Genomic DNA, 9,845 nt, shown 5'->3' with positions numbered 1-9,845 from the left:
TAGGATTTATATACCCCAGATGGGTGGAAGTTTTGATCTTTGGAATTGAGCAGATTTTTATAATTCATGAAATGCCCTGAAATTCACATAGCTCTGTTCCTCGTGTTTCCTAAGGAGGCTTCTACGTTCTAGGAGATTATGGAGCAAAGACATTGAAGTAAACGCTAAGCTTGGAGAATCCACTATAAGGACGTTAAGAAATATTTTTGGATATATGGGATTTATTCCATAAGAATGTCCTCTCTGGCTCTTTCCAACTCAATAATATATTAAGTTTAGGAAAGGCCTGTTTTTTTAAGACTGCTTGAAAGTATCACAAGTTTGTGCTGGCACACCAGGCCAGAGCACTATCAGAAAAGGTATCATGATTCTTAATTCTTAGCCTTGAGTGAATGGCTTATCTTAGACACCTTAATAAAAAGACAGGCATGATCGGAGTTTTTGATCAGAGTTTTACACACTAGAAGTACACTCAGTCATGGATGTTCACAGAATGTGTTAGTAGGAGAGGTAGATAAAACTAGATGCTGGAGCAAACAACTCCTAAACCATAAGAGCTTATTTTACACAGTAAACATTTGTTTAGAGCCCCAGCCACTCTCCAGTAGGAGTCAGGGGAGGGTTCTGCTCCTCATTCAGCATCCCAGGCTCCTCTGGTCTTCTGCTTTCGCCTTTGTCTAGGTCTTTAGAATTTTTTTCACTCGGCCCAAGAATGAGGAAAGAGCATGAGGATGAGGGCTGGGATGTTTGGGTTGGTTTTGCCCTCAAAGAGCCAGGCCTAGAAATGGCACGCACACATCAACTTCTGCTTGGACTTCTTTGGTCAGAACTCAGCCACGTGCCACAGCTGGCTGCAAGGGGACTGGAAATGGAGTTTGCAGAGTGCCCAGGAAGGGTAGTGATCACAGCAGCTTAGGAACAGCCAGAACCAAAACAATCCAGTGACAAAAGACCACATATTGTATGATTCAATTCACATGAAACATCCGGGACAGGTTAATCTACACAGACAGAAGTAGATTGATGGTCACTTAGTAATGGAGGATGATACTAAAGTATATAGAGTTTCTTTTTGAGATGATAAAATGTTTTGAAATTGACTGTGGTGATGGTTGCACATCACATATATGTGAATATGCTAAAAACCATTTCATTATAAATGGAGAGTTGTAGGGTATATGAATTTCATCTCAATACAACTTTAAAGGAAAAACAAGGACCAGTTGGATATATGGCAGTTCTTTGCATTAGCTTTGCAACTTTTTTTGCAAAAAAAAAGTATTGTTGCAAGTATTCTAAGATAAAAGATTATTTTTTAAACGATTTTTTGATGATTTTTTTTTTAAAGCCAGGGCCAATTTCCAGGCGAATGAATTTTCTTCTGTAATGGCTTCCCTCCCACCCATTTCTCAGTGAAATCTGGTGGAACTGACCACCAAGGGCTGTATACTTCAGGTCAGAAAGTTTCCCCTTTCAGAGGAGTTTTCAATCCGACTGAGGCTCAGAGTCTTATCCTGTAAAGTAAGAAAAATGCAGTTTATTGTATTGATTCAGATATTACATCTGAAAGCCTGTGGTAATCCAGGCATCTAGTTGGCTCTTGATTTTAACATATTAATAATTTAAGCTCTTCAAAAGGAAATGGAATATGAAAAATGTAAACAACCCAATAAATTTGGTTTAAGACTTAAGTAGATACTTCACCAAAGAAGATATTCAAATGCTCAATGTTATAGACAAAATGTTTGTGTCACCCTCCTAATTTCATATATTGAAATTTTCTGATGTGATAGTACTAGAAGATGGGACAAGAGAATGTGATTGGGTCATTAGAAGGTGATTAGTTAGCACCCTTTATAAGAAGAAACACAAGAGAAGAGCCCCCTATCTCTATCTCTCTATCTCTATCCCTATCCCTCTACTTACCTTTCTTTCTATCTCTATCCCTTTATGTCTCTTTCTTTCCAGCATGTGAAGATACAGCAAGAAAACAGCTGTCTACAAGCCAGGCACTGGTCTCTTCCCAGCCTCCACACCTCTAAAAAATAAATGTTTGTGGTAAAGCCACCCAGGCTATGGTATTCTTGTGATACCACCCAGAATGGACAAAGACACTCAATAGGCATATGAAATGGTGCTCAACTTCATTAGCTATCAAGGAAATGCAAAGCAAAATCACAATGAGATACTTTCACACAGTCACAATAATGGCAAAAAAATTTTTTAAGATTTTATTTATTTATTCGTGAGAGACACAGAGGAGGCGTGCAGAGACATAGGCAGAGGGAGAAGCAGGCTCTACGCAGGGAGACCGATGTGGGACTTGATCCCGGGACTCCAGGATCATGCCCTGGGCCAAAGGCAGGCGCTAAACCGTTGAGCCACCCAGACGTCCCATAATGGCTAAAATTAAAACTAACTTTCCCAAATGTTGACAAAGATGTGGAATAACTAGAACTCTCATAGGTTACTGGTGGGAGTTTAAAAGCATACAGTCACTTTGAAAACAAATTGGCATTCTCTGATAAATTCAAGTATTCACCTACCCTATGGCCTAGCAGTAACACTCCTAGGTATAGACCAAGCAAAACAAATGTATGTGTTCATAAAAAGACCTGTCCATTAATAATAATTTTATTCACAAAAAAAAATTGAAAACAGCCCAGATTTCCATCAATAGAAAAATGGGTTAACCAGCTGTGGTATACATATAATTTCACTCATATGTGGAATTTGAGAAAGAAAACATATGAACATATGGGAAGGGGGAAAAGAAATGAGAGAGGAAAACAAACCATGAGAGACTCTTAATGATAGAAAACAAACTAAAGGTTGATGGACGGAGGTGGGTGGGGGATGGGCTAGATGGGTGATGGGTATCAAGGAGGGTATTTGTTCTGATGAGCACTGGGTGTTGTAAGTAAGTAATGAATCACTGAATTCTACTCCAGAAACCAATATTGCACTGTATATTCTCTAACTAAAATTTAAATTTTAAAAAAATGACAAAAAATTGCAGCATATTCATGCAGGAATACTATGAAGCAAAGAAAAAAACAAATATACTACTGATATACATAACAGATAAATCTCAAAAATAACATGCAGAATGAAATAATGCATAAATGGAAGAACACATATGGTCCCATTTATAGGAAGTTCTTGAGCATAGAAAGCTGAACTATATGATAGATAGCAAGTCAGAGGTTTCCTGTGGTTGAGAGCTGTGAGAATAGGAACTAACTGGAAAGAAGTATAAAAGAACTTTCTAGGAGAATAGAATCATTTTATGTGGTAATCACGATGTGTACATTTGTCAAAATTCCTTGTGCTGAATACTTAGGATTTGTGCACTTACTGAATACAAAAAAGTGCAATTGGTTCTTGAACAACATAGGGGTCAAGGGCCCTGACCTCTCATGCAGTCGAAAGTCGCTATATAACTTTTGATTCCCCTCGAACTCACGACTACTAGCACACTGTTGACCAGCTAGCCTTACCTAGCCCACACAAACAGTGGGCTAACACACAGCTGGTATGTGATATGTATTATGTGCTGTATTCTTAATAAAGTAAGCTAGAGAAAAGACAGTGTTATGAAGAAAATCATAAGACAAAATACATTTACGTTATTGTACTGTATTAATTAGAAAAAACTCACATACAGGTGGAAGCAAGCGGTTCAGACTTTTGTTCTTCAATGGTCACTGATAATGTTAATATGGAAGAGAAGGAAATGGGGCCAATGGAAGGATAACAGACACTATCCCACCCTCTTGTTTGCATGTACGCTAATTGTCTGCATGTGTGTCCCACCACTGCCCTCCCGGGTACCCAGGTCCCCACGATGAAGAGCCCCTGAAAATACTCCCGTCCCTGTCATCTAAAGACAACTCTGCAAACCACACCCCATGTAAACACTGCAGGTCAATATATTCCATATTACAGTAAAAAAAATAATAATAATCACCTCTCCTCCAGACACGTCTTGGATCACATTTTTTCCTAAGTTATATAAAGCCTATAAAAACAGGAAATAAAGCATATTGAAGACATCAGAGAAAAAATATCCAAAATAGACTAACATGCAAACGAAGCCTATGAGAAAAGACAGAGGATGCATTTTTTTTTTTAAGTTCCAAAAATATGCTGGCCAAAACTCAGGAGAGGAGGAAATGAGAAGCCGGGGATGGAATGGCAATCAAAGGCAAGGAAAACACAGAACATTCAAAGCATTGTGCACAAGCATGGGGGCGGGGGCGGGGCGGGGGTGAGGGGCCAAGTCAGTCTGCATATTAACTTACACGGGCACCCAGCTACAGCCGGAATTTCACAACTTAAGGCTCATGTCTTCTACAAGAGCAGAAATTGAATCAAAGTTAGAGGCAGAATTCCATTAAAATGCTGAGACTTAGGCTTCGGTGTCATAAAAGCGATCAGCTACTTGTTGGTAAACCTTGGATTTTCTTCTAATAACTCACCGGACCTTAGTTTGCTCCGTGTTCGGTTACCCCCTCTTGACGGTGTTCACAGCCTCCAAGGTAGGAACAAATTGTGTGCACGTGCATCGTGCCTTTGTACAAATAAAATCAGTGCACTTATGACGTCTGTTTAGGGATCGCACCCACGAAGGTGTCTGACTTACTGCTGTGTGTCCCCGTGGTTGTAACTTGATCTGTTTCTCTTAAATCATTTGATTTTTGCATATTTCAGGTCTACACTGTGAGGAACATAAAGGTTCATCCTCATTACATCTCCTTCTTGAACTGTAAATTTTCCCAAATTGAAGCAACTCTTTCTCACCGAAGGCTTTCCCTGAGACACTATCTTTAGAGCCCTCTGTGTTCCCGGCTTTGGTTTGGTTAGAAGTTACCTGTTCCTTTTACTTGTAATGTTCTTCTGTTGTTTTCTTATAGGCGCACTCATATGCAACAGTGCTTGGCTATATTTCAGTGGCAGCGGTGACAGAGTGTTGTTGCTTGGGTTTTTTCTGGCTTCTCTTGGAATTTTGTTTTCTTGGGGAGGATGGGGTTCTTGGTACGTTCTCCTACCCTTCTGGACCAACAGCAACTCTCATGGCCCCATCCTAGATCTTGCAGCCACTCTGCCACCAGCAGCCCGCATTTAAACACCTTACTGTCTGCCTAGGACCCTACTGGCATTCCTGGTATTCCTGGTCGAAGGATCCTCAGCCCCACTAGGACCCACAGACAATTGAGCACACCCCTTCGTCACTGCTCACACTTTCAAGTGAGACTTCAGAGGCTGTCACTCTCAACTCTGTGCACTGTGGTCTTGCCTGTTTGCCATCATCAGAGAAACCTGGCAAATCCAACCCGTTAAAGCTAGCACTGCTTATTCTTCACCTGCATCCATGCAGGGAAACTCAGTTGAACTTGGAGCATCACTGAAATCACTTTTACCTCCATCACTGGTTTTCCCCTACATTTTCTGCCCCCCTGGTTTCTCTGGAAATCTAACCGTGTGCTCCCTTACATTCCAGGAACAAAATTTCTGGCTCTCTGGTGATGGAAGCTATTTTTGCAGCAAAAGATTTGTTCTTTTTCGCAACTTTTCCTCCTGCTTCAAGAACTAGAAAGGTGGTAGATGGATTTATTCAACTTCCTCTCCTCACCAATCTTCTATCAAGTTATATGATGGTTAGTAACACACTAAGAACAAGCTAAATGCTTTTTCATTTTAGTGAAAGAGGATGAAATAAACACTAAGTGGGTAGGGCTGAACCAGATCATAAGGGCTGGCTGGGAGACTTGCTTTATCTCCTGTGGCCCTTTCGGTGAGTGACAGAAGCAAAGAGAAGTCAGTCTAGAGAAAGATCCAGCAAGGGCCCTGTATCTATTCCCATGCGCCAACATACTATTATAGCAAAATTATTTTGCCCCTGGGAAAAAAAAATATATAATCAGGCCCCTGAAGAAAAAGAGAGCAGAAAAACATATTACCCAGCCACATTAAGAATGTTTTTTTTTCTTTTAAATGATCAGTCCCTAGAATAAACATTAAATTTAAAAGGTTTTATTATTTTACTTGGTTTCACTACCTGAAAATATATCTGCAAAATAGATCGGCTATGTCCTTTATTGCAGGCTTAATGGAATTTTGGCATCGAAAGCTCGATCCATTTTTGGTCCTTACCTTATAAAACTTCATGTCTATCATATCCCTTAATGGACATAAGAGGTCATTAAAGCTCCAGACTTTTTGCAGCCCAGGCCTGGAAAGTGGCAAAGCCCATTTTTGAAATTTAGTGATGGTCAGTGTTATTAAGACAATTCCCAGGATCTAATTGGATTGAAACCCCCATTTCTGCTGATGACCTTTTTGAACCTGCTTTCATAATTCATGGTTCCTGAAGGCAGGCCCCACATCCAGCGGTCAATTTGAGCAACAAGGGGGAGAGATGATTCACCATCTTGCAGCCAAAGGAAGCTCAGTCTTCTGAGCAGTGTGGACCGAGATGGAGAAGTGGCTCCTGCAGCCCTTAGGTTCACGAAATTAGGTTTTGGTCAGATGAGTCTCCATAGAGAGAACAACCAGAACATTCTTCTCCATCACTACTGTCCTTCGGGGAGCTGGCATAAGGTAGGCGTCATCAGCATGGCTGCAGAAATGCCAAAAAACAGCTGTACAATTAAAAAGATCATTGCAGAGGCACCTGAGTGGCTTAGCAGTTGAGCATCTGCCTTTGGCTCAGGTTGTGATCCCAGGGTCCTGGGATTGAGTCCCACATCAGGCTCCACGCAGGGAGCCTGCTTCTCCCTCTGCCTGTGTCTCTGCCTCTCTCTCTCTCTCTCTCTCTCTCTCTCTCTCTCTCTGTGTGTGTGTGTGTGTGTGTGTGTGTGTATCATGAATGAATAAATAAAATTTAAAAAAATAAAAAGATCATTGCATTTGAGATGAGTTGGTTGCTTCAAGTATAGCCTTGCAGTTTATTTCCTGGACAGGGTCTGGAGGAAAAATTGGGAATCAATACAGCATCACCAACTTTGGAGTTAGAAATGCAAGTATTTCAGCTCTGCCACTCATTTGCCATTGGCCTCAGGCGTACAATGGAGATATCAGCACTTACCATGGTTGTTCAGTGAGATCACAATAGAAAATACATACAAAATAAATTATGTGCTAAATCAATCAGTACACTTTTTATTTTAATACTTTATTTATTTACTTGAGAGAGAGCAAGCAAAAGAGCACCAGTCAGATGGATGGACAGAGGGAGAGGGATGAGCAGACTCCCCGCTGAGCAGGAAGCCCAACTCAGGGCTCAATCCCAGGACCCTGAGCCGAAGGTAGATGCTTAACCTACTGAGCTCCCCCAGGTGCCCCCATAAGTCAATCAGTACTCTTATGTTGCCATAGGACCTATTCCAAAGTCTGAAATTTCCAAGGACTCCAAATCTCTTATCTTTTTTTCCTATGCCACTACCTTCAACAAAGCGACAAGAATCAGGGACTTGCACACAGTAGATCTCTGGAAATACATATTAGTTTGGTTTAATTAACTGTATCTTCAACCTGGATTAAATTCCCATTACTGCTCTAAGGCACAACAGACTCCACAGCCCCCAGAAAAGCAGACTGATCCCAGAGCTTCCAAACTAATCTGGAGATGGGAAGTTTGGGCAGAGAGGCTCAGGAACAGAACAATAAATCAAGAGAAGCACTGTCTGGGGCTGAAATGGGGTCCAATTATTAGTATCCTGGGCACATGGATAAGGACTAGCATCATCCTGGGTGATGCCACTGCTCTAGCAAATTCCCCATGACCCATTTTAATTCAGACTTTTCAGAACCCCCTGGAAGACTTAAGAGTTCCTAAGATTATCCCAGAATTTAGGAGTGAAACATGATCACCCCAACGGCTAGCCGGTTACTTGAAATGACCAAGACTCTTGCTGAGATTTAGGAGTAAATGGACCACCTTGAGGGAGGAATTTTTTTCACATTCTCACCTATAAAAGCAGACACATGGTATAATCACATCCACCTGTTCTGATATAATGTATTTATAAATTTGTTATTGCAAAAACCAAAGGTCATTGCTATGGAAGTCATGGTAAAGTCCAACTAAGGTCAGTTATTTTTCTTTTTCTGATGTGGTCAGCTGAGTTCAGCTTACACCGAAAACTAGAGCTTTGATGTCTTGCAAAGCCCCAATCATAGAAGGTCAGACAATTAGTGGAGATATTTAATGTTCCCATAAACCTTTTGCTCTATCGCGTAGGTTTGGAATCCAAGTGAAAATGGAAAGAAAAGCCATCCCACAGATTCTCATCAGTAACTTTATTGGCCCTGACAGTTAGCCAGTAACGCAGGCCAGGTGGACACTGCCCTCATGGGAGTTCAGGCATTGCTACATATGGTTTTCCGTGGACTGACTGCAGCCATCCCTAGGGGCTTAGCTTACAAGCATTAGAATTCACACCTGCTATTCAAATGATCAGGAAGCAGGGTTTGCTCTCACTCTCAAAGAAGAGATTATGGAAGGGTTATGCTCCACCTTCCTCTTGAATTAAAAGTACAGCTGCATATATGAGTAAAATCATGCAGTATTTGTCTTTCTCAGTCTGACTTATTTCACTAAGCATAATACCCATAAGTGCATCTGTGTTGTCACAGATGGCAAAATCTCATCTTTTTTAATGGAAACAAAACAAATGAATAAAGAAACAAACAAAAAGTAGAATCATACCTATAAATACAGAGAACGAAATGTTAATTGGCAAAGGGAAAAGGAGGATGGGGAAATGGGTGAAAAAGAATAGGACATACAGGCTTCCAGTTATAAAATGAAGTTGGGGGGCACCTTACTGTTTCAATCAGTCAAGCATGTGACCCTTGATCTTGGGGTCATGGGTTCGAGCCCCACATTGGGTGTAGAGATTGTTTAAAAATTAAATCTTTAAAAAAATTAAAATAAAATAAAATAAAATGAATAAGTCAGGAGAATAAAGGGGACAACATAGGAAATAGAGTCAATGATATTATAATAGTATCACCCTGGTGGTGAACATAGCATAACAGATAGAAAAGTTGTATCACTATGTCATATACCTGAAACTAAAAGCACCTAAATACATAAATCAGACAAACGAACAAAAACAAGCAGACTCTTAAATACAGAGAATAAACTGGTGGTTGCTGGAGGGGATGTGGGTGTTGGGCAGGTAGCAATAGATGAAGGGGATTAAGAGGTGAAAATGTCCAGTTATAAAATAGATAAGTCAGAGGAATGGAAAGTACATCAGTAAGATAGTCAATAATATTATAATAATGCTGTATGGTGACAAATAGTGACTACACTTATCATGGTGAGCATTGAGTAATGTTCAGAATTGTTGAATCAATACATTTTACACCTGAAACTGAAATAAAATATAATGCGGTATGTCAATTATACTTCAAAAATAATTTTTTAAAAAAGAAAAATAACTGTATATAGCTCATTAGTGGTCAAATATCAGCTTGAAGACAAAGAATAGTCTTTGGCAAAGTTTACCCCAACGTGCCTTCAAATAAAGGAAAGTAGAAAAACCTAAAGTACAGCATAGAGCTAAATTTAAGCTTCTTCAAAGGACACTAAAACACAGGTAAATGTCCTTTCTTTTATTAGAACTACTGATATCAAATAGTGGTTATGGCTTCTTAATGTCTTTACTTGCTAAAACAAAAAATTGGAGATCATTGTTTTATTCATCCCTCCTCCCCCTCCACACACTTCCATTAAAAAAAAAAAAAACAAAAACTTGCTGGTCCTTAAAATCCAGAAATGTGAAGTATCTGGAGAAGGAAAATAGCATGGTGTCCATGTTGTAAACCAGCTG

Source organism: Nyctereutes procyonoides, unplaced genomic scaffold (assembly GCF_905146905.1).
Source record: "Nyctereutes procyonoides isolate TBG_1078 unplaced genomic scaffold, NYPRO_anot_genome, whole genome shotgun sequence".
Taxonomy (NCBI): domain Eukaryota; kingdom Metazoa; phylum Chordata; class Mammalia; order Carnivora; family Canidae; genus Nyctereutes; species Nyctereutes procyonoides.
The sequence above is the reverse complement of the archived record's forward strand: the minus strand, read 5'-3'. Positions refer to the sequence as shown.